We start from the raw sequence: 23,249 nt of genomic DNA, 5'->3' as shown, positions 1-23,249 counted from the left end.
TGTTCTTATCTCAACCCACAGGTGTTCTCACTTTTACTCCTCCAATTCTCTCCCCCATTCCACTGGGGCGGGTGAGCAAGCAGCTGTGGTGATTAGTTGCTGGCTGGTGCTAAACCATGACATGACTAAACTTACATGCAGAAAAATTCTACTGAGTACTTAAATTTAGCATTAGAAAAAATAGTGTTCTGCTGCATAAGTGTAAGAATATTAATTTCACACTGTCAGATAAGGTTAGAAATGCATATATGTTTAAACTTCACTGCTGCACACAGATTATGTCATTCAGTCAGTAAGCTAAAATGCTTAGGATAGATTTATGAATGTGCTCAAGACAACACTTTAAGTACTCTAAGTACTAGGTCTTGTTAAATTCAAATTCCTCACTAGTTACAGACTTTTACTGAAAAATATGGCCTCAGATGAGTATACTGAGTATCAAAAGGAAGTACCTCTGAATTTGATAGTATAAAGGAACTATTCAAAATGTGATACAAGAAGAACAGTATCTTGCATTTTCAGTTTAAATGCTCAGGTATTTATCTCATTTTTTAACTGAAGATCTGTTATTAAAAACCTACATGGTAAGCTCTAACTATATGATGTTAGGAAGTGCAATCTTATATAGTGAGAATGACAAAGTTACAATTTATTGTCACTACTCACCTCATTTAATGCTATGGTTGCTTTCAGTGACAAGATAACCTTCAGGAGTTTATTCTCTCTAGAAATCCCAGTTACAAAGTTCTTTAGAAAGTCTCAAGTGCTATCTTTGGGATTTCAAACATAGGAAACGAACAATCAGTCTTTGAATAAGCCTGCTTATAAAACAAAAAACCCCACCAAACAACAAAACCGAAAATAAAAAAAAAAAAAAAAAGAAAAAAAGAGATTGGACAGTCCTAATTATCCTCCAAATCAACATCAAATGATATTCAGGCAGTAAGCCTTCAAGTGTCTCATCTGGAACATCTGGAGCATCTTTCAAATGAGGAGAGGCTGAAAGAGATGGGATTCTTCAGCCTAGAGAAGAGAAGGCTCAGAGGGATCTTACCAATGTATATAAATACTTGATGGGAGGGAATGGAAACAAGGAAGTTGGGCTCTTCTCTGTAGTGCCCAGTGACAGGACAAGAGTTAATGGACATAAATTAAAACATGTGAAATTCCATCTAAACACAAGAAAACACTTTCTTACTGTGAGGGTGGTCAAACACTGGAACAGGTCACCCAGAAAGTTTGTGGAGTCTCCATCCTTGGAGATGATCAGTACCAAACTGGATAAGGTCCTGGGCAGCCTGCTTTAGCTGACTGTACTTGAGTGACTGGGGGGAAAGGGGGGCAGGGATGGGCAAAATGACCTGCAGAAGTCCTTTCCAACCTCAACTATTCTGTGATTCTGTGAAGTGCAGGCTTAAGCACAGACACAGCATGTCTTCCAACCGTATTACCTCTCACAGAGCACAGTTTGTGCATTGCAGCACACCCAGGGGATTACCCTGATGCCAGAAACAAGCTGGCAGTGTGTGATAGTTATGTGGTCAAATGGTAGGCAGGAAAACAACAACATTATGCTTGTGTCCAGTCCAGAGACTGTCCTTCCAGAAAAATAATCAACGTGATTTTTCAAAGTTTTCTTTGCAGCCAGTAATAGAACCAGGGTGGGAGGGAAATAGAAAAATACTTAGTCTCTTTACCGTGTGACAGACAGAATTCCCTTTCCCTTTGTTCTAGCAGCCTTTCATTCCCTCTCCTGAGCCAGTCTGACTTACTTTTTCTGGTTTTGTTTCTGCTTTTCTTTTTCTATTAGTTTCCCCTTTTATTTAGTACCTGTCTGTCTTCTATAAATACCATTTTCTCACAATGTTTCCATCTCCCTTTCTTCCAATCATTTTTTTCTTTTACTAAATGTCTTTGTAAGCCCTGTAGTATCTTGGCTTCTCCATGTCGCTATGCCTCTGGTATATACTGCTGTTAAGAGCTAGGATGCAGTGTAAGTCACCTACGACCTTCACTTACAGGTACTGTGCAGGTGAGAGTTTCAGCAGCACAGACAATGAGAAAAGAAGGAAACTTTCACCGTCTTTTCAAAATCCTTCGATGCCAGGAGGAGGAATTAAAAAGAAACCCAACAGTCTGTCTGTAGTCTCTTGTGAATGACATTGGGGATGACATGAGTGAGAATAATAGAAGGGACAAATAAGTGACTGTCACTACTGTGTGACTTTAACTTCAGATGACTGACAGTCAGCAGGTACGATAAAACTCATTTTGTTTATTTTTTTTCTTTTTACTGCTTCTTCCACCTACCTTGTGGTTACTTTTTTTACTATCTACCCCACTGTTTCACCTTCTTACCACGTAAATTACCATATATTTATGCAGCCCTGACTTTAATTTCTTTAACAAAAACAGTTTGGGATTTCAGAATTGCTTGTATGATTTTGGATTTATTTAGACTTTCTTGAAATTTCCATCACCTGGTGGTAAGAAAAAATCTCAGAAATAATAATGGAGTAATATTGGTACTTCTTGGAGTTAAATTTTCTAAGGTGGTTAAGGTACATTATAAATATATTTTGATAAATGCTGTGTGAGGGGAGAAAAATTTCAGTGCATGTGAGAAAGCCTAACCCAAACTATATTACCAAGAGTTACACCAGCTGACAAAGGCTGGTAGAATGAACACAGATAATGACAAAATGAAAAGAACACCAAAACAACCTGGTCATGTGTCCTGGTTTCAGTTGAGATAGAGTTAATTTTCTTTATAGTGGCTGGTATGGGGCTATGTTTTGCATTTGTGCTGAAGACAATGTTTATAATACAGAGATGTTTTAGTTGTTGCTGTACTAGTCAAGGACTTTCGAGCTTCCCGTGCTCTGCCAGGTGCACAAGAAGCTGGGAGGGGGCACAGCCAGGATAGTTGATCCAAGCTGGCCAAAGGGCTATTCCATACCATATGACGTCATGCTCAGTATATAAAGCTGGGGAAGAAGAAGGAAGGGGGGACATTCGGAGTGATGGCGTTTGTCTTCCCAAGTAACCGTTACGCATGATGGAGCCCTGCTTTCCTGGAGATGGCTGAACACCTGCCTGCCCATGGGAAGTAGTGAATTAATTCCTTGCTTTGCTTTGCTTGCGTGCACAGCTTTTGCTTTCCCTATTAAACTGCTTTTATCTCAACCCTCAAGTTTTCTTACTTTTGCTGTTCCGATTCTCTTCCCCATCCCACACAGGGGGAGTGAGCAAGCGGCTGCGTGCTGCTTAGTTGCCAGCTGGGGCTAAACCACGACACATGAAAGTTCAAAAAATTGGGTTTATCAGTTCATAGATCATTATTTGGTGTGTTGTTATGGAACAGATCTCTTTAGTGAGCCATTTGTATCAATAAAAAGTAAAATCTACTTGAAGGTTGAATATAGTAAGTTTCAGGGTTTAGTTTTGTCTTCAAGACATATCATGACATGGAGGAATTCTTACATACCATGGTAATCAAATTAACTTTTTTTTTTTATAAAGATAGCACTAAAATAGTTCAGAAGTTAAAGTATTTCCTCTTTAAAATTATCAGCTGAATTTCAAACTTGCATGCATAAATTAAGCATCAGAATTTATTTTATAAACTTGGCTAACTTTTTATTTCTAATGATGAAATATTGAACATTTGTACCAGAAACTTGGTATGAAGGAAGTTCAATGAAGTAAATAACACTTACCACTTTGTTTGTTTGTTTACCTTTTGATACTCTTAAAGGGGAGGAATTTGGAATGGAAGAAGTGCAAAATCAATTTGATCCAATAAACTTAAGGACTAGTATTAACTCTAAGCATTCCCATAGACTATATTTCTGGTCATCAATCCATTTGAATATCCTAAGTAAAATGAGCTATATTTGAAAAATTCCTAACACCAGGTTTTTTTGGGTAGGAATCATCTGAGCTGGCAAGTGCATGGAACTTCTGTAAGTTACAGTATTTGTTCATAAGCTTAAGAAACACTATAGTAGTCTAATTTCAGGTTCCATCTCATTGAAATCTATGGCTTGAAGTAGCCAAGAGGAACATCTGTTGAACTCAATGCTACAGTTTTTCACCTGTTGGTTTTTGGTGGGTTTTTTTTGGTCTATGTTGTTTTTACTCACATATATGTACAGTCAATCTCCACATTCTGCAATTTCTGTAAAGGTTAAGTTTGTTCCCACTCAAAAGATCCCTCAGTAATGTTATTAACAGTAGTAACCCAGTTATCTTTTTTGAAAATGTATTTATGTAAACAACATCAGGGCACCATCGAAAGGAAAACAGTGCCAGATGGATCAGTGCAGTACTGGAAACGACAGTATGACTCAGAATAAAACCTCAGTCTATTGTAATCAATGTTCATGAATGAAGTACTCATGTCTTCACTAAAACATTGTCTAAGTCTCTGCAAATGCTAAGATTTTACTACTGATGCTGTAGTTGTAGCATTTCCTAGCTCCAATACCTATTTCTATAGTATGCATATATTTATAAATTTTCCTGCAGAATACCATTTAAAAAATCCAAAAATAATATTGGGGTTTTTTTCAGGTGGTTTTTTTTTCCCCGACATAACAATTTCATACCACTTGAGGATGTTGGGATTTTCAGAACTAGGTGTACTATCATCGTTAGCTATCATTAAGCATATTTTAATACTTTCTGCAAATATCATAATTTAGGCAGAAATCTATGTGTTGTATTTAAAGCAAAAGAGAGAGCAGCTGTTGTTACAATTCTATATTAGATGAAGAAAGGAAAAAGAAGTATATTAGAGGAAGTTGTAACATTATAATATGTACTAACTCAGAGCTCTATGTTATAAACTAAAATAAATTTGCAGGCAAAATCTGTATCGAGTTAGGTGGAAAATTTGTCTAAATAAAGATCACAGTCGTCCCTAGAGGAGATCTTTTTCTTTTCCCCCCATGAGATCCAAATATTACAAGAGTTCCAGTCAAACATTTTCCTAGCTTTGTTTTCATTACTTCTGATGTGCTCTTTCTTTCTTGTCATTGATGATTTCCTTGCACATTTTCTAATATTTGACACAAGCCTGCCTGTAAGATTTACTCACCACTGAGTGAGTAAAAGTTCTTCCAGTAATATCTATTCTGTTCCCGTGATGTCTTTTGAGTCTATGTGAAATTTCTGTTCAGAAGAGCATACTTTTCTTTTAAGGAGTCACTGAATCTTTTGAGATGTTGTGAAAAGTTTTACTTACTTACTATAACTATTTGAAGACATACTTACTGGAAGTGATTCCCTATGAAATCAGAAATGTTACAGAAAGAATTAAATGATCATAACAACAACTGAGAAAACAAAATCAAACAAACCCCAGTTTTTTTAGAAGATCCACTGCATTAGAGAAAAGTTGTTGTCAGCTAATGACACCCTAAATTCCTTATGAATTTATTTCCATCTGTACAAGAGGAAAATGGAATCCTAGATGTTTATGAGACAATCACTGATCAAATGTTATGATTGCTACTAGTTGTAAGGAAAATATATTAGTTGTATTAAAATAACAATCAAATGAACTTTTATTTTGTGCTTTTATTTGTAGATATCAATTTTATTAAAATAAAGTTTATTTCATCACCCTGATTGCCTGGTCACCCAAACAAGCAACTGATAAAACTATGATTGAAATCAATTATTTCTGAAACCCAATTAAATATTTTATTACTGGAAAATGCAACCTCAAAAAAATTTCTAAATGTTGATTCTAATTTCCAAACACATGACTTGTTCTTATTTTAAATTCTGTAGTGTTCTTCTTCCAACAATAGACAATCACAGCTTTTGCCTTATCAGTCAACATAAGCAATTCTCATTCTACTTTGGAATTCAATTCAGTATTTTCCACATTGGGTAGAATGATGATAAAGCAAATAGATTTAGAAAAAGGTTACATTTTTGAGAAAATGTAGTGTAACGGGATGAAAAATTGAACAGGTTGGTAATGCTCAGAAGTACCATGGATTTGTAATGCTGACACAAGAGTAGTGTGTGATTCTGAGTTCAGTGACTGCCCATCAGGAGCAGCATTCAGTTTTCTATCCTTTGAAGAAAATTCTGCAATGCCTGCAGAACACAGACAGTAGTATAAAAGGAAGCAGCATGAATTTTTTTAAACACTTAGGATGTAAAGGAAACATAGTCTCACCAACAGTTAAATCTGTGAAGGATAGGATGAATTCTTCTTAATCAATAAACTATAGGTTTGTTCTACTTTTAACACTTACAAATAATTTCTCTATGCTGATAAGCATATTGAAAGCATGTATTATATTAATACCTTCATTTTCTTTAACACTCAATGTATCACAAGAGAGAAGATGCTTCCAGAATATAATTTTTAAGGGAATTCTGGCAGCTTCTGAAGTGGCTCTTTGAGTTTCTGGACCAAATCCCCAGGGTACTGATGGTGATAAGTTACCTTGTTCTCAATTTTTAGAAGTTAAAAATTTAAATACATTTTCATTTTTCCACACTTCTGGATATTAATTCTTCAGAGCAATGACATCTATGATACTGAATTTTCATGTGGTTTTCTTTTTTTTTTTTTCCCTTACCAATACGGTCCTTGATTTCCTCTATATTTATGCTGTTAAAAAGTGACATTTCAAAAGATTTGTATTTTATCATTTGCTTTTACTGACACAGGTTTGAGATCTCATCGCTCCTAACCCATAAGGTTTTATAGAAAGAAAGTTTACAGACACTTAGGGAAGGTATTCAGAAATAACAAATGATGTGCACGTATAAGAGAAGAAGAAGAAGCAGGTGAATGAACTATTAAAGCAGATAAGTATTATGAGTTGGCTGAAATAACATATATAAAATATAAAAGCATGTAGGTAGGGAGACATGTAGCTGTCAAGGCCTTTGATAATAATTTAGAAACTTGTTCTGATGTGCTGGAACAGAGTGTTCTGGGAGGACGGGCTGGGGAAGAATGTAAGAGGGCGGCACTGAAAGTGTTTTTTACTGCAGGCTGGACAGAGAGAAAAATTCAGTAAAAGTCAAGCAGTTTTGGTAGTTGCAAATAAGTTGAGTACTGATAGCTTAATAGACAGCTTAATACATTTAAGAGCTTTAACATTTTCTATCCCAGTGTTGATCAGCTGTGGTAAAATAATTTGAGTTTGGACCTTACATAAAAAGACTCTAGTTCTTGAGGCTATGCTTTAATTTAGTAGAGAAATACATCTTCACAAAACCAAGGTAATGGCAGATTCCAGAGCAAACTATGTCTGAACAGCTCATATTTTATTCCTGGCACAGCTCCTTCTTTCACTATTTTTTTTCCATGATTTCACTCTCCAACAACTTGTATTAAGTAGGGAGGTGTGGACAGTTGGCATTTAAATATCTGATTCAAACAGCAGAGATTTCTCCTGGGCCACACAATCTTTTACAGTGGTGTTTTCAAGCTCGGTCTGGTAAACAACTATCACATCATGGACAAGCATAAACATTTTTTTGCCACTTACCTATTGTCAACTTGTGTGCCTGTTTAGTGAAGCAATTTTTTTTTTTAAGTTAATTTCAATGAGCATCTTGCCTGCATAGGAAAACATGCTATAAAGTTAATTTCAATGAGCATCTTGCCTGCATAGGAAAACATGCTATAAAGCTTTGCCACCTTCTTTATTTCTGACCCATACACTTAGCCATTTTCATTCCCTGCCTTGTCCTTTTCAGACTTCATTACTGCTTTATTAAAATTTTGTCATTAGCTATTCCTATAGACAAAATATCTTTCCTACTCCACAATCCATTTTCAAACATGATCTGAGATCACGTGTGTTTGTCTCTAAGTCGTAACTGGCAAGAAATACAATGCCACAATCTTTGCTGAGAGCCTTATTATTTCTATTTGGGTTTTATATCTGCTGTTTGTTCTTTGCTCCTTTCAGTGCAAACAAGTTTCAAGAGTGTGTGTAAAAGCTAGTATCATCAAGCAAGATTTAAATCTGAAAAAAATTTTTACTCATTATATTTTCCCAGGAATCAGTTACTTTCTTTTGTTTTGTGTTTTGCCTTCTGTTTTCAAAATTTCTGAGGTAAAGAAAAACAAAATATAGACCAATAATAAATGTATTTAAATATTCTAAAAAAAAAAAAAAATTTAATTAGACCTTTTCAATAACTTCCACACAGTCTTTAAGGTTATGAGCTAAAATTCAATGACAAGTTTCCTGAAGCAGTCACAGGGTGAGTCTACTAGATTGTGCTAATTGAATCACATTAGGCATACTGTTACTGCTATTAATAAGTGTGTTGAGCAATTTCTTTTGACAGGTTGCACCCAAGGCAAAGAAATGCCAGTGGAAGCTAAAAGAGATCAAGAAGAGAAAATGTTTTTCTATTAGAACATCACTGAAACATTCTGCATCTCTTAGTGCCAGAATGAAACAACTGTGATACAACACTGAGAATGTGTACACTGTGAACATAAATCGTATTTTTAATGTATACATAGTATCATTAAAGTATCTATATCATATAAATAGATTTAAAAATAGTAATAATGTGTTGGAGTCTAGGGGCTAGTTCATTACAAAGGTTTAGGTCAATAATACTTGTATTATTCTCCTTGTAGAATACTAGCTCCAAAAGGGTAGGAAAAATCCTTTAATAGTAATAGAAAAAAAAGAAAAGAAAAAAAGAAAAAAAGGAATCGCAGGAATAAAAGGAATTCAACTTTAAGGGTGGGATTAAATCTGAGATTCAGACACATAAATTTAGGTGTCAACAATCTTTGTACATGCAAATAAGCTATCTCTAAACTCCTCTTGCAGCAGATGAAAACACAGGGATTCAGTTAAGCAAAAGGAAATGCCTCCTGCTACCCCATAATGATTTTGATCATCTGCATGGGGCTATAAGCTATTACACTGGACTTCAGAGAGATCTTCATCTTCTGGACTGACAACCAGATACCAGGTAAGATACCCAAGGATACTTCGAATAATATAAGAAGCCTGTGTGAGAGGAACTTAATCTTACCTTTAAGTAAAACAGTCAGAGCAAGTCATCTTATCAACCAGGAGGTTTAATTTATTTGTCCGCAGAACAGGTATCAAGGACCATTAGAGACACCCTGAGTGTCACAGGAATTTAGGGAGAGGTAGCCGCAAGGATATCACTCAGTGACATTACATGGAAGATTTCTTTTCTAAGTGGAATGCGTACAAATGCATGGAAAGCAATTTCAAATCTGTGACACAAACACAGGCATGGACACACACACACACACTCTGTACAGAACATGTGCTCACTGCTCCATGCCAAGTCCAGGTAAACCATGGGCTCAGGCTCCGGGTAACAGGACTCTCACTCCAGCTGATAAAGATGTTAATCCTGGCTCGTGTCCTGGCTTTAAAAGTAGCAGTTCCAGCTTGGGCTCATCCTTCAGTACAGTGTTGCTCAGCCCTGGACCACCCCACAGGACTATTGTGTTAGGAAATTTTTATGGTACCCCTCTAGGTGAATTAAATGCACGCTTCTGCTTAAATATAAAAGAAAAATTAATGACCAATGTATTGGGCAGAGTCCTACCACAATAAGAGGTTCTACATGGAGTCTGCAAAGGTGCATCACAACCAAATTCCTTACATGGTCTTGCACCAGCACCAGTCCTCAGAGCAGCTTCGTGGGGCACCTCAGGCCAGCCTTGTGTCCATCCCCCAGCCCAGCTCAGCTGCCCAAAGGTGACCCCTGAGTGCTCTCATTCCAGGACAGTTACAAGAGAATGTTGAGGCTGTTTCTTATCTCATCACCACAGGAAACTTGAAAGGAGTCATTCTGTCTCTGGCATTCCTGCTTCTAGCCAGTTTAACCCCTTCTTGTAGCTGGGTCTTCTTGGCCTCCATGCCAGATCATTCCTCGGTCACAAATTACCGCTGCTGAGCAGTTACAACTAGAATTTCCCCTTCAGTTGTTTTCGCTGTTCATTGCTTTCTAACTTAGATTATCAGCATAAACTGCCAGTGGTCTCATTGATGATGCCACTCCAGGCCAGTCTGTCCACAGCTGAAGCAAATCAGCAGTTGTTATCTGGGTCACTGACGTGTTACATGGATGCAAAGTTATTAACAGTTCATCTATGCTTGTTCGTTTCTTTCCTAGGAGTACTTAAACCATTAAAGCAGAGCAGATGAAGTCCAGAGTTTTTGAGAAAGTCTACCTCATACCAATTACCTGTGCTTTTCTTATTTTTCCAATGCTTATCATGATTATCTAATTTAGAGATGGGTAGATACAGTCAAGTTCTCACCAAGACTGAACTGTGGTTTTGGGTAGGCTTCACTTTGTAATATCTGGGATACCTTGCTGGGCTTTTTCCTACTTTTCCAGAAGGATATGAATCTACTGTACATGTAATGTCAGATTTACTAGCTACATGTCTTAAATGGTATTTCATTACTATCTGTGGGCAACTGAATCCAGCCCTATCTTTCTTTCTACTTCAAAGTGGTCTGGATTGCCTTCTAGACCTCATTGACTGCAGTGAGTAGATTTACTTTGATCTTAATGGGAATTTAGATACTAACATTTACACTATTTCAAGTTGCATAAATGCAGTGCAATTCAAACATATTAGTATTTGAGCAAAACAATTATTTTATAGTCAGTAAGAATATCAAGAGACTAAAATTACTCACCCATAAAACCGCTTTCTAGAACATGTCAGATGAATCAACAAGAAGAATTGTCTACAGTGGCTGTTAAATTACCCCAGGGTGAATAATGCAGTCCAAGATATCTGAATTCTGGGCATGTAATTTTAGGTTAGATAAAATTCTCCTAAAGTTACTTTGTAGTTCAGTGTGAAGAGAATAATCTGGGAGCAGACTTGGTTCAACTTCCAAGGTATTTTATTTATAAAATATGGAAAATTCAGGAACTGTGAAAAACATACTCATACTCCTGTTTGCAATCCATATCTCCCATTTGCTTGGCTCCAGCAGAAAAAAAAAACCACACTAAAAAAAACTTGTTAAAATAGAGTTAAATCTTAATTACAATAATAGCTTTAATTTGCACTCATGAAACTTATTATATTGAAAATATCACATAGTGACCTGTATATTTTTTAATAAAACAATTAGACTTAAATGATCTAATTTGATACATTAGATACAGCTGAAGTACACTTTGAGGCATAAGTAGAATATTAACATACTTTTTTCTAAGAGTAATATCCCAATTTTGCAATATCTGTTTATTATGTTTATTATACACTGTATAGAAAGATGCAGATTCTTGATCTTGCTTTTTGAGCTTTCCAACCTCATAGATCAAAATAAAATTAAAGAATGTGGGAATATCCAGTGTGATATTGTTCAGAACTGAATCTCAACCACCCACACTTCCCACCTCCCATCTGTTCATCTCTGAGAAATAAATACACTGTGCTTCTTATGTATCATATGTTTCATGGAACAGCTGGTATGGGAGGCAAAGAAGCCAGATCTATTAGCATGTTACTACCTATATGTTCAACATGCTCAATATGCTACATGAGGGGATTCACATCACCTAGATATAAGGATGGGGTTACTTTCCAAACTGTACACACTATTTACCTGATTCTTCCTACATGTAAACAAATTGTTGAAACATAAGTCCCTTGAGAGCTACTACTCTACTGAGATTTCTGTCTGAGGTTACAGGTATGACACAAGACATATGGGATGTTTGTGCCTTTGTAGAGTAGAAATTGGATGTCAGGTGGGTTATTAAAATGGGATCTAAACTGTATCGTCAGCATTCAGTCATTAAAGTCACCATTATGGCTGGTAGAGATCTAGGGCAACTCAGTTCCTTACGTATAGAAGTACACTGTCATTTGAGATTTCCTATACCTGGCCACCTGTCCTTCAGCTGCTGATTCAGATGGGCACAGGTCTCATTAAGTCTTCTGTCATAACTACAAGCCTCATGTAGATTTCTTGGATAACCTAGGAAGTTTCAAATTACACCAGACACCTCCGTTTGACAAATGAATTGATCTCATAGTCAGTACAGTCAATGGAGAGCTACTAATTTGTTTTAAAATAACTGCTTATTTTAGGGTGAGATGAGTCAATTGAGTGTATTGATTAGCCCATCTCCATGGGAGTTTATACAGCTAACTCACTTGTAGCCACTTACACTATGTACACCAAGAGTCTATATAGTTGTCATACATAGGTTCTCAATGTGTTCTAGGACATGCTTTTTATGTCCAGCTGTTGCTCCAGGAAGGTAAAAGTCCATCATAGATCCTGGGTCATATCTTTCATCCCTGTGCTGGTTCTCTAGGTGTCTGAGGTTATTTAAGCTATCATTAGATGCTTATGTGTGGATGACTTAAACAAGTTCCTTAAGCCTGTGAAAACTAACTCCCATGCAGCCTGTCTACTACTTGAGGGTCTCAAGATCTTCTATGAAGAGCCTATTTTTATCTTGGATAGGTTCTTCATTCTTGCTTTTTGCATCTTTTAAAATCTTTTCACTTAATTGTCCTCTTTTTTGAAGTTCTACTTAACTGAGAGGGAACAGCAATAGCAGGACTGCTCCATGAGATGAGCTGGAGCCAAGACTATCCATAACACAGGCAAGAGCAATGATCTTACTACCAGAGGTGCAGGCCTTGAGCTTAAAAGAAACTGCTGGGCCCATGGGCAAAAGTATTTTCAGGTGACGCTGGTCAGGGCAATTAAGGCCTATATGGGTGAACTCAGGACTCAGAACTCCCTGACAGCAACAATGAATAAGTAATGCTAACATCCAGAGTATACAAAGTTTATAAAAACAGAGATGTTTCAAAGATGAAAATTCAAAAGAATTATGTAAATGAAACAAATGGTTGTTTCACATATTTAAATTTAAACTTTTAAATTTAATCAGGTTATCTGAGTATTATCTTTGGAAAAATCAGATTTGCTACTCAGAGTTTGAAATGATGACCCTTAATCTACTTTATAATCTCCTCATAATATTTTTGTGACTTGATAGTAACTACACAGTCACTGTGGCCTTTCCCAACTGAATCCAAATGCAAGTTGCCCTTCTGAACTGACAGAGACCAGACAGGATATCCCATAGTACCAAAAATGGCACTACGTGTCTATGTTTAGGCAACTACCTCATTAATTGGATACATCTCCATCAAGTACAACAGGACCTTAGGAAAGTCTCATGCTGACATCCACTTTTTCAAACATCTAAATTAAAAATGATGTTAATATGGAGCTAATGTCAATCCTCAAAATCTTATTAATCCTCATTGACAGCACCTACATTCAGTTTCAGCTCCTATAATCTCATTGCATTTTCTGTAAAGGTCTCTTATTTTCTTATGAATTGTGCTGATGACACTTAGAAGAAGAAAGAAGATTATGGAGTGGCATAGTAACAGTAATACCCCCTGAGAAACTACTTTCATTGCTGAAAAATTCAGTATCTACAGATTTAATGGTCATTTTATGTATTATTCTGAGATTAAAAGAGAGAGAAAAACATGTAAGGGGAAAGATTTTGAGACTGTTTTGAGATTTTGAGACTTTCAGTTGAACCAAAATGTTTTCACTATGAGGACAATCAAGCAGTGGAATAGGTTGTCCAGGGAACCCTTGCAGTCTTCATCCTTAAAAGCTGTCAAGACCCAGCTGCATAAAACTCTGAGAAACCTGGTCTGATCTCATAGCTGACTACTCAAGCTTTTTTTTTATGGAAGAGTGATACCTATCTCATTTCGAAGGTTTGGGGTTTGTTTTTTTGTTGTTTTGTTTTTCATAAAAATATGTCTCATAGCTGACAACATGTATTTAATTTGTAGAAATTTTTATGTTTTCTAAATGCAATTTTTCTTTCATACATACATGAAAAGCAGTATCAAATCTCTATTAGTTTTGCTTTATATAGTATAGAAAAGCTAAACATTATCAATTCCTCTCTGCACTTCAGCTATTTTGCACATTTCATATGCAATAGCAAAGGCTTTCCACAGTAATGACCTTTAGTTTACAGTCTTCCAAGTATAAGAATAAAAACATTTGAAATAATATTTAATATGACACACTGTTGGATTCAATTAAGTTTCTTGAGAGTGATATAAATACACCCTGCCACACATTTAACTCAAAGTACAGAAGTGATCTTACCTGGCTGTGTTTCTGAAGTATTTTTCTGGACTATTTTATTACTTCTAAGAACACACTTAATAAAAGTTATGTCGAGTTTAATTATAAAGGTATGTTATAGACTAATTCACATAACTCAAAGGAATAAATGTTCAAAGGAATAGATGAATGAGGGTGTGACCATGCTGCTGATAAACTCTAACAGTTAACTAAGATAGGAAAGTTGGATTAAAAAAAATAGGCTGCATGCTCTTTATAACAAAATTTCATCAATAAAAACCCCCTTCTTATCAGAGATATGGAAGGGAGAGGAACAAGATTACTGAAAATATAAAATCTGAATTAACACTTTCACTACAATAACTTTCTTTAGCCCGTTTGCTTTTTGCTTTAAATGAGAAGTAGTTATAAGGGTACTGAGTCTGGCTGGGATGGAGTTAACTTTCTTCATGGCAGCCTGTATGGTACCATGTTTTTGGATTTGTGGCTAAAACAGTGTTGATAACACACCAATGTTTGGGCTATTGCTGAAGAGTTCTTGCTTAGTGTTAAGGATTTCTCTTTTTCTCAGAGAGTAGGTTGGGGAGACAAAGCTGGGACAGCTGACCTGGATTGTCCAAAGGGATATTCCATAACATATGATGTCATGCTCAGCAATAAAACCTAAAACAGAGGAAGAAGATGTGGGGGATGGGTGGGATGGCAGAGCGTCGTCTCCCAAGTTGGCCATTGCTCTGAGACTGGCTGGGCATAAATCTGCTTGTGGGAGTTGGTGAGTGATTGCCTGTATGTCACTTTCTTTTTTTTTTTCTTGCCTTCATCCATTAACTGTCTTTGCCTCGACACATGAGTTTTCTCACTTGTGGTCTTCCTGTCCTCTTCCCTGTCCTGTTGGGCAGAGGGTAGTGAGTAAACGTCTGTGTAGGTGCTTGGCTGTTGGCTTTTGTCAACCCATCCCAATAAGGATAAAATTTAATTTGACAATCAATAATTATTAAAGGTTTCATTAACTATTCCTCATTCTGGAAAAACAAATATGTATAGCAATATGCATATATGTTGCTATATATATATATTTATAGTGTCGTTCCTCTTATTGTTTCCTAGAAATTGTTTCCTCGAAATTGTTTCCTCTTACTATTTCCCAGAAAACTCAGAAAGGAAAATGCTGTTTCAATTTTTGACACAAACTACTATTTGATAATGGAAGGAGACTGGTACAGAATATAGACTGATTACTCTTACTCTAAATCAAACTTTTGAGACACTGATATCTTGTACAAGAGTCAGACTGTGCACAAAATTGCTGTGAAGTGCCTTCCCCGTCATGTGCTCACACCAATACTGTAAAAGAGACAACCTTGGCTGGTTAAGACAGACTTAATGACTAGGAAATAAAAGAGAGAAATGAAAAGAAGAGAATAAACATGAGGAAGAAAGAGACACATACAAGAGAAAAATTAGCAACATGTTTGGGACTTCAGGTATATTTAGTGAATGGCAAGTCGTGCCCATCGTCACCTTACAGAATGACAATGAATAAAGGCATCTCTGATTTCAGTGAGATTGGGATTTCAACCCTGCCTTTTCAGCTAGTGTTTTCCATTCAAGTAGAGACATTAGAAATCTTTTTGTGTTTACGTAATAATTCAGTAATAAAACCTTTATAGTCACATTGTGAGACTTTACGTATTTTGTTGAATGTGAGTTGACCCACTGAGATTTGAAGGACTGCTTGCATGTTTATATGCTGTTCTAAATGAAGTAAAATTCTTCAGGCCCTGTTTTACACATGCTGTGCTTCTACCTATTAATTTTGAGACTTTCTGAAACCAGACCACCTGTGTTTTCTGCCTATACATTTTCTACTTCAAACTGTCTTGTTGCCATGGAGTCTCTGTTCTGCATCAGAAAAATAAATTATTATTTAAAAGGGAAGCTGCTTGTCAAAGTACACAGCATAACTAATCATATATCTAATATCATTAGACTGTAGAAAACTTTAAAGCAAGAGAGAGGCTTTTTTAATTGTTTATGATGTTTATCTAAAAGCTGGACTTTGTCATTAACCAAATAATTTCACGCACATGCTTCTGTCCATACTGGATACCAGGGCAGCCCCTGCAGTAATACAACTATTCACAGTCTTTGGTGTGAACGACCAGTAGAATTAGATTCAAGAATGCAATGTGTGTGATCTGCACCAATGACATAGGTGTACCAACCATGAATTAGAGAGAGTGAAATACCTGTTGTTGAGAGAAAAACTTTGTAGAGCAACATGTATGACCAAGATAAGAGCAAGCAGAGGAATTATTCCTCTAAATGACTGATGACAAATGGTTGAAAATGGTTCTTTAGAGTGCCTGGGTTGACTTCAGATCTCTGGAGAACAGCAGAGGACAACTGAAGATGGTAGTTCTGGATTCTGTAAGCCATATTTCAAATCCCCAAGCAGTTCATTTTAAAGGCCTTCTCTCTCTCCAGAGTGGCAAAGGGTGAAAATTAATTTAAGTTACATGTATGCAGATAATCTCACATGGACTGAAATACAGCTAAAAGACTAGCAAAGGGATAACAATATTTCAACTTATGGAATGAATAGTGGTTCCCAGGGATACCTTCAATGTTACAGTGCTAAGGGCTAGATTTACACTCAAATGATAAGAAAGAATGAATTAGTGACAAGCTAATGGAAATCATAGCATATTCTTAATTTGGAGAAGCTGAGGACATTAGTGAGAACAAAATACTAACTCAGATCCAAAAGAGATTTATAATATTGAACAACAAATTACAACAAAGTTACAAAGTAAATAAATTTTCAGGGCATTAGCTGCTTATTTTTTTTTTTAATTAAAGACTATGAAAATTGCTAATCACAGCAGCAGATATTACAACAGACATAAACTCAAAATGGTATTGGTCACAATTAAAAACTCAGCACAATTTTAAGCTGCTTCTACAAAACAAAGACCATCTCTCCAGGGGAAGAAATTTGATCTACTGTAACTTTCCCTTGTTATGCTAAATTGCCTGGTTTCTTTTGTTGCTTTCAGCAAGTGCCTGTTATATACTTATATCTCAACAATTCTTCTCTATACAGCTCAAACATAACTACAGTTGAAGATGAAGATTCCTAAAAGCTTATACAGCATATAATAAATAAGAAATATTTTAAAGAATCAGCAGAAGGCACTGTTATTTAGATGTTAATTGTGTCCTCAGGATACTTCTCTCAGATAATATTTTAAGGGAATAAAACTAATAAACATCTGAACTCTTAACAAAAAATGTATTACTTGTCTTGAACTAACTTAGTGTTACATAAATTAAAATGGAAAAAAAAAAAAATCTGAAGACCAGCGAAACAAGTGAAAAGGAATGCAAAGTAAGGGTTGACTGTCTCTACTGGATATGATAGAGTCCCTGACAAGACATAAGAAAAAATTTTTTGCATGGCATTGAGGTGTTTATAGAGTAACAGATAAGTTAGAAGAACAGAAAGAAAAAAATGGAAAAGGAGATGATCATCTAAATCTCCAAAGAACAGAACCAGGATCTTGTATAGATTTATCTTAATATACAGAAAAAATATCTAAGATGCATAGTACCATATGCTTGTTTATTTTTACTTTGTATTAAATATAAAGCTTGTTGAAAGCTGTTACCCTATATTGTTCTAGTGGTAAATGAACTTCAGTAATTAGTGTATACTTCTTTGTAAAATATATATGGTATTTTGTTATCTTTGGAAGGAAATACATTACGTAGTTGTTGATTAGTATTCATGTTAATATTTACATACAGCTGCAAAAAGAATAAAGAGCAGGAGAGAGAAAAAGAAAGACTACAACTGAGTAAACCAGCATTTTAATATTCTTTTCCAGTGTGTAAGTGTATACCATTAAACTTATGACTATAGTGCCAGAGCAAAAGGGTGAGTGACTCAAAAGTCAAGCTGTAACTGAGTTTTACGGGATTTTTCAACATGTAGAATTGTCATGGTTTAACCCCAGCCACCAACTAAGCACCACACAGCCACTTGGTCACTCCCTCCCGGTGGGAAGGGGGAGAGAATCGGAAGGGTAAAAGTCAGAAAACTCATGGGTTGAGATAAAGACAGTTTAATAGGTAAAGCAAAAGCTGCGAATGCAAGCAAAACAAAACAAGGAATTCATTCACTACTTCCCATGGGCAGGCAGGTGTTCAGCCATCTCCAGGAAAGCAGGGCTCCAGAACACATAACGGTTACTTGGGAAGACAAACACCATCGCTCCGATGTCCCCCTCTTCCTTCTTCTTCTCCCAGCTTTATATGCTGAGCATGATGTCATATTGTATGGGATATCCCTTTGTTCAGTTGGCATCAGCTGTCCCGACTGTGTCCCCTCCCAACGTCTTGTGCACCCCCAGCCTACTCACTGGTGGGGTGGTGTGAGAAACAGAAAAGGCCTTGACTCTGTGTAAGCACAGCTCAACAATAATGAAAACACCTCTGTATTATCGACACTGTTGTCAGCACAAATCCAAAACCTATCCCCATACCAGCTACTGTGAAGAAAATTAACTCTATCCCAGCCAAAACCAGCACAAGAATTCAAAGCAGAGTATCACATACTACGTGACTCTTCAGAAAAGTTGAAATTTTCTCATCTATCAGATCTGTTTGGTAATTAGGATTCATTTTGAGCCCTACATTAGGGAATCTCATGGAATTTATTGACTAAAATTGAACTGCTTCAGGACAGAACAAAATTAGAATGTCTCAAATCACTTGTAAAGGTTGGGAGAGTAACTTGTGAAATATCATTACAATCAAGAGGTGCTGGTGCATCTGACAATTCCATTTCCTCATGACCAACTTACAATATTCATTTAATGGCAGATCCTGATATTTTATTGGACTTCCTCCAGGCACTTTGAAGACGTGGAACACTAGGGACACATCAGTAGGATTCAAAGAAGCCTTTATTGCTATTCTTTGAGCTAAGTTTTTGTCAGAAGACATTTTTTCCAAAATCTGCAAAGATATAGACTGTAGCTTGGTTTTTTATCAGTTCAATTTTTTCTCTTAGAAGAGTGATTTCTTTTTGGAACACTTAAGGAAGTAGAACACTTGAAGAATGAAGAATTGCTTTATGTGTCAAAGCAAGTATTCCAAATATTATTATTTATATTAAAGCAGTGCCTTTCAGTTTGTTTATGATCAATATCCATTGGATTAGTTATAGAAAAAATTATCCCCTATGGATGAAATAATAGAAAAATTATTGTTTAAACTCAGTCTGGTAGTTAGTATCCACAGGCTACTGAGATAATGAAAGAAGTATAATGTAGGCTTCAGAGAAAAGTAATCTACTTCCTTGTAGGACATACAGACTATTACAAGTGCCAAAAAGATCTTTTCTTTTTTGCTGTAACTATTTCACTGTAAAACATTCAAGACTGTTGAATGTTTTACATTCAAACAAACATACAGGATGGCATAAAAAACCAAATTGCTGCCTTTGGGTTGCAGAAAGCACTATTAAGAAATATGAAATTTTAGAATACCCCAGTTATGACTTCTTTATTCCATCTTGAAAATAAAAGCTATACACTGTCCTTTACAAGAAAAAGATAACTCAAAAAAAAAACCCCAAAAAACCAAACCACTGAAAATCTCAAGAAGCACTGCTGGTGTTTCTGTCTAGCTGATAACCCTTACAATTCAAATATGTATGTTGATTATGTATGTTATCCAGTCCTCCCATTTTAATACAATAGTTTTAATGAATAACTTTAAAAAACAAAATAAAATCAGGCATTACATTTTGTTATGAAATGGCAAATAAAAAATAAATCATAAATCAACATCAGGCATATTTTTTTTCTTAAAATTTGGTTTTGTAATCTTTGTAATTTTTTAACTCTGAAATTTTGCATTTCCAGATGCTTAGCAATTACAGTTCCTAGAATTTTGTGATACTCTGCACTGGAACTGCACTTAATATCCACAAAATGTCAGAATTAAACTCAGATAACTTAATTTGGTGCCCTCTTACATGTCCATTATCATTCAGTTTTTAATTACATGACTCCACACTAGTTTTTACACACACCCAAGCTATATTCAGTGAATGAAAATGTATTTGTATTTCCCTTTATTCTTCTCAGATTACCTTAGGGATTATTCTTTACATGTGATCCAAATTTTTCATTGAATTTAAAATTATTAATCTCCAAATAATTAATTAATCTCCTAATAATTAATCTCCTAAAGAACATTACTAAGGTGTTTTGACCACAGCATTTGAATGCTGAATTGATCTCAACAACATCTTTGTGAAACTAAGTAGTACTACAGTCTTCATCTGAACCGATAAGAGGCTCAGAGAGTGCGAAGAAAAAGTTATCAGATGTCCACTAATCTCAGTGCCAAATTTGAAGCAGAGATGCTCTGATATTTTTCTGATCATGTAGAATTTTCACATAGAAATTCACATGCTCAAAGTATATCACTAATTAAATTTAGTGACAATTGAGAGCCATCACCCTGTCTCTAAATTTGACTCTTGGTGTCTTCTATTGGATATTCACAATATAAGGAATAAGTAATTAGTGCATTTTTATGAAAATGTTGATTCACCGTCCTCAGAAAAGAACTCTGTTTAACAAAATGTGATTATATGAATTTCTTCAGGGTTGAATTCAGTCTTCTTAAAAATAAGGACATTCTTTCTTTTCCTACTATTTTTTTGCTTCATTTTCACCACAAAAATCTGTGAGAAAAGAAACAGTCATATTACAGAAAAGGGAGTAACTCACTATGCAACTATGATACATTCCAGGAGCACTATTCATCCTATGCATTAGTGACATTGGAATCATGTGAAAATAATGTCACGTGATCATAGCATTAAATACTGAGGTTGAGAATATGTATTATGTGTTATGGCCTAGTATTTCAAGTAGGATGAGATTGAACCCAGAATATTATGTGCCTTCAATATCTTTCATAGAATCACAGAACAGTTGAAGTTGGAAGAGAGCTCTGGAGGTCATCTGGTCCAACTCCCCCTGCTCAAGCAGGCTGCCCAAGACTGTGTCCAGATGGCTTTTGAATATCTCCAAGGGGGAGACTCCACAACCTCTCTGGTCAACCTGTTCCCATGCTCAGTCACCCTCACAGTAAAAAAAGTGTTTCCTGATGTTCAGAGGGAGCCTCCTGTGTTTCAGTTTGTGCCATTGCATCTTATCCTGTTGCTGGGCACTACTGAAAGCATGGCTCCACTGTCTTTGCACCCTCCCTTCAGGTAATTATACACATTGATGAGAATCCCCATAAGCCTTCTCTTCTCCAGGCTAAAAAGTCTCAGCTCTCTCATCCTTTCCTCATATGGGAGATACTCCTTGCCCTTAATCAACTTTGTGGCTCTTCTCCGGACTCTCTCCAATATGTTGATGTCTCTCTTGTACTGAGGAGCCCAGACCTGGGCACAGTCCTCCAGGTGTGGTCTCACCAGTGCTGAGTAGACGGCAGGGATCACCTCCCTTCGCCTACTGGCAATGCTTTGCCTAATGTAGAATATTTCATTGTAACACTGTGTAATGCATAAGATAAAACTATAAAAATTATTGTGATAACTTCAACTGCGACTTGTTTAATTTTCATGGATGTGTTTGTTATCTTTAATTGGTGACAAAAGGAGGAACAGGTCTTATAACAAAATTTTCTTTCAGTGACATTTATATAGTAAAGATAATTTACAGAAGGCTAATTCAGGATTACTTCTATTCCTTCTCTACCTCAGCGGAGGTAAGGATCTAAGGACAAAAACATATCAAGGTCAAAATTCAAATTACTATTATATTTGCACTAGAAATGACAGCACTGAACATTTTAAAATTCATTAATACCTCAGGATCACTGATGTTTCAAAACCATCCAATTTATGAATTATCAGAAGTGTAGTTCTATATTGTAAACTTCTCTGGTAAGATGATTCATGAAGCAGGAGCTGAAGCGATTGGACCATTTCCCACAGAAGTTTATATTTCTTTGTATTTTTCAAAATGCTTTATAATACTAGTGTGTTCAAATGACCTCAGCCAGCAGCCAAGCACTGACATAGTCACTTGCTCACTCCTCTCTTCCCCAGCAGGGTCCTGAAGAGAAAAGGAGCAAAAGCAAGAAAACTCATGGGTTGAAGCAAAGCCAGTTTAATATGTGAAGGAAAGAGAAAACAAAACAAAACAAAACAAAACAAAAAGTGATACAAAGTTAATCATTCACCATCTCCCACAAGAAAACCAACACTCAGGCAGTCTCTGAGCAATGGCCGCCTTGAATAAAAAACACATCTTTTTTTTGTTATTTCTGATCATGATGTCATATGGTATGGAATATCCCTTTGGTCAGTTGGGGCCAACTGTCCCAGCTCTGTCCCTTCCCAACTTCTTGCCTGCCCCCAGCCTACTCTCTGAGGGGAGAGAGTAGGAAAAAGGTAAAACCTTGACACTCTGCGAGCAGTGTTCAGCAATAACCAAATCACTGGTGCATTACCAACAGTGTTTTAGACACAAATCTAAAACACAGTACCATACAAGCTGCTATGAAGAAAGTTAACTCCATCCCAGGCAGACTCAGTACAATCTCCACCCTTTATTCCATACCATTTTTGTCATGTTCAGGTCCTACACTTTCCAATACATCCTCATTAATGCCCTCTGAGGAACTTATGCCAGTAACACAATCTAGAGTTGACTAACAATCATTTGAAATGACATCAGGGCAAGGAATGATCACAGGATCAAGGAGCCATACTTTTTACTGAAGGTTTTTGTTTTGTTTTGTTTTGTTTTTGTTCTATGAAAGTGCCCACACAAAGACAAAATCTTGTATTTAATTTCAAGTTGTGTTATTTACAATTGTTTTGATATTTTTAATAAGATGCAGTACTCACCCAATTCACTAAGGTAACACATGACTTTTTACAAGATGTGAAGCAAAGACAGCAAGTCAACAGAATAGAAACATGATGACTTGTGATGACTATAGTATGAAGACTTAAGACTTTTTTTATCAGGAAAGTCACAA

Source organism: Mycteria americana, chromosome 1 (genome assembly GCF_035582795.1).
Source record: "Mycteria americana isolate JAX WOST 10 ecotype Jacksonville Zoo and Gardens chromosome 1, USCA_MyAme_1.0, whole genome shotgun sequence".
Taxonomy (NCBI): domain Eukaryota; kingdom Metazoa; phylum Chordata; class Aves; order Ciconiiformes; family Ciconiidae; genus Mycteria; species Mycteria americana.
This window is presented reverse-complemented; position numbering follows the sequence as displayed.